The following is a 3,404-nucleotide window of genomic DNA, read 5'->3' as shown; positions in this document are numbered from 1 at the left end:
TGCTCTGGGCACATTTGTATATGGCCGTAGGCATTAGGCAGCTGGGCCAGGCAGTCTAGAGCCAGAGGGTGTACTATCTGGCTGTCCATCCATTCCCACACCTGCACGGACATGTGACCCACCTCTCGGTACCCTGCCCATGGGGCCGCACACAGGCCATGCACCTGCTCGCCAGGCACCAGGCACCCTTGTCATAAATAACTCCACCTGTCCAGCAATGAGGTGGGAACACTCAATTCTTTGTGAAAATCTCTGTAATTACAGTACCAGAAGTGTGTGTATTTTGTGAAACAAAAAGTGTCTAAAAAACAAAGCAAGACAAAAAAAATTGATGAAGCCAGGTCTCCCACTGCAGGAAGAATGTTGAGAAGTGAAGTGTGGAGGGGTGGCATGTTCTCTTTAGCACCCACGGTTGCTCAGGGAATGAGCCTCCAAATGGAGAAAAACCAAATGACTGGGTCCCATCCACCCCCAGGGGCTCTAGCACCCTCTTCCATTTTCTCAACATTGACCTGGCTTATTTCTCTGGACGCCTTGTGCAGAGTGTTGTGTGCCTGGAAAAGCCTCTCATAACCAGGGGGATGTACAGACACAGAGGGGAGAGCCTGGGGAAGGGTGGGAGAGGCCCACTTCCCAACATCGCAGCTGGCAGGACCCAGATGCGGAGTCCGGGCTGCAGCAGGACAGGAGGGTGCAAGACGGAGAAGGGGGACAAGAAAGAGTAACTCCTCGGGATGACGGCATTGAAGGTCAAAGTCATGTGACCTAGAGAAAGCCCCAAAGCCCTATACACAGAGGCAAGCCATTGCATTGAAGCCTTAAAAGAAAAAAAAACAACAACATGGAGCGGGGACATTGTCATCCAAATTAGTCAATACTGTTTAAAACCTAAACCTGGTATATTTTTAACTTGTACTTACCTTTCAAAAATTCTATGGAAAAGTATAGATATTGCATTCTACTAGATGGGGGAGGTGGAGAGCAGTTGATTTACTCTCAAGATAGATTAGGTATGACTGGACAACCTCAGCCACAGCCCCCCAGGGGATCCCCTCCTGATGCGCTCAGGAGCCCCATGTGGTGTGCCCTTGGCCTGTGTGGGTGAGACCTTGGGCCATCCTGCAGCCACTGTCTGCACATGCTGGATGGTAGGATCCTGTCTGTTGACACTCATCTCTGTTGGGGCTGTGCTTCCTTCTTTGGGGACAAATGACTAAGAGGGGAAGTTTATCTTCTCTAATGAAATGAGGAAAATCTGCTGAAATTTGCCTGGTTTGGGGGACAGTGTGGGGTATCTAGAAAGAGAATTCACATTTTCAGAAAGACCCTCATTGCCTTCTGGGACACATTCAGAATTTGAATAGCCAAAAAAAAAAGGAAAGCAGGGACAAGGATGTGAAGAGTATAGAAAATAAGATACACAAGTGTTTTTCATTGCAAAAAAGCTAGGGAGGGAGATACAGCATTGAATTCACATTTCAAAGACTTTGGGGCTTTTTTTAGAGAGGAATTTGGCCTAAGACTTCATGGTCCCACCCCTTGGTGACAGATGAAGTTGGGGCGGTTAGGAGTGGAATGCATTCATGCCTGGCATCCCCACGGCACCAGGGAGCTTTATTCTGGCAGGTGCAGTATAAATCCAGCTCATTCAGAGGACAAGCTCCCTGGTGACAAACCCTTTGGTTGATCAGCAAGAATTCAACACCTTTGACCACAAACAAAGGCTCAATGTGTATGTCCAGTTCAGCAACAAAGGCCTGTTAATCTTGGGTGTTTGGTGCCTTAGAAGTTGAGCTCTGGGGGAGGCAGTGACAAAGGGGGTTCTGCAGGGTGCCTGAGAAGAGCAGGGAGCAGTGGCAGCATCCTGGAGGGAGGCCTCGGGCACCTAGCGGGGAGGAGGTGGCACCTGGAGGAGAAGGTGATGGGGAGGCACTCCCAGCTGGGTTGAAGGCAGCTCTTCGCGTTGCAGAGTCTGCTTGGGAAAAGTACTCCGGGCTGTGTCTCAGGCACATCCTTGGGTGGCAGGGAGCCTGTGGTAGGGAAAGGGACTCCTGGCTGTGTGGAAAGCAGATTCTTGGGCAGCAGGGACCGTGTGTGCATTGGGACTGTGCAAGGGCTAAGCTGAGGTACCTCCCCTGTAGGGAAGAGAAGAGAGAGAAGGTCACTGTGATGCCATTGGAATTGGGCTCAGAAGGCTGCAGTTGCCTTGCTCAAGAGGTGGGGCCAGGACCCATCGGGACCCACAGGGTGGGCCTTGCTGTGCTCCTCCTCTCTCCCCTAGGTGCTACCTCCAGCCTGGACTCCTCCGTCCAGACCTAGCTCAAGTGTCAAAAGTCCCTCCTTCCTCTCTGGGCAGCCCTGGGTCTCTGACTCTGGACTCCCTCACTTGGGGTTGAACTTGTCTTCTTCCCCCTGGGAGTCAGGAGGAGGCCCCAATTACCTCTGTGCCCCAGCATGGCCTGGAAGGCTCTAGTGAGCATGTGGAAGGGATGAGCACTCACCACAGCCCTCAAGGCTGGCTCCAGGGACCCTTGGGTGGGTGACGAGCTGAGAAGGCAGCAGCTCAATGGTTCCCTTGGTTTGGGAAGAGGATGATCCAGACCCGTAGGAACAGCTAGTTCTGTCTTGCAGGACCAGTTGCTTTGCTTTCATCCTGGGCACACACCAGTGTAGCCAACCCACCACCCACACAGCTGCAAGTCTGCGATGCCTTTCTCTCTGCTGGTTTCTTATGCTCATGATTGGGGCAACCGTGTCTGAAGACTTGATCAGGGCCTTTCAAAAGGCCCTCAGGGTCACTTTAAGTAAGATCAAAGGGACTGGGGTTCATTCCAGCCTCTAACCACAGGCAAGCCACTCAGCCTCTTGGGAATGACTTTCCCATCTCTCAAATGGGTCCAGCAATACTAAACACTGACTGGTCACCCCAAGTCTATTCTTCCTGTCTTCCTTACTAACGAGACCTGATTTTGTTAAGAGAGGCCATGTAAAATGACGTTTTCCCAGTCTTCCTTGCTGAGCAACGTGGCCACGTGAATGCATTCTGGCAATGGAGTATAAATAGGAATTGTTGGGAATTGCTTTAAAGAAGGCTGGTTTCGGCCGGGCGCGGTGGCTCAAGCCTGTAATCCCAGCACTTTGGGAGGCCGAGACAGGTGGATCACGAGGTCAGGAGATCGAGACCATCCTGGCTAACACGGTGAAACCCCGTCTCTACTAAGAAATACAAAAAACTAGCCGGGCGAGGTGGCGGGCGCCTGTAGCCCCAGCTACTCGGGAGGCTGAGGCCGGAGAGTGGCGTGAACCCGGGAGGCGGAGCTTGCAGTGAGCTGAGATCCGGCCACTGCACTCTAGCCTGGGCTACAGAGCCAGACTCCGTCTCAAAAAAAAAAAAAAAAAAAAAA

This window comes from Papio anubis, chromosome 11 (genome assembly GCF_008728515.1).
Source record: "Papio anubis isolate 15944 chromosome 11, Panubis1.0, whole genome shotgun sequence".
In the NCBI taxonomy this organism is placed as follows: Eukaryota; Metazoa; Chordata; class Mammalia; order Primates; family Cercopithecidae; genus Papio; species Papio anubis.
The sequence above is the reverse complement of the archived record's forward strand: the minus strand, read 5'-3'. Positions refer to the sequence as shown.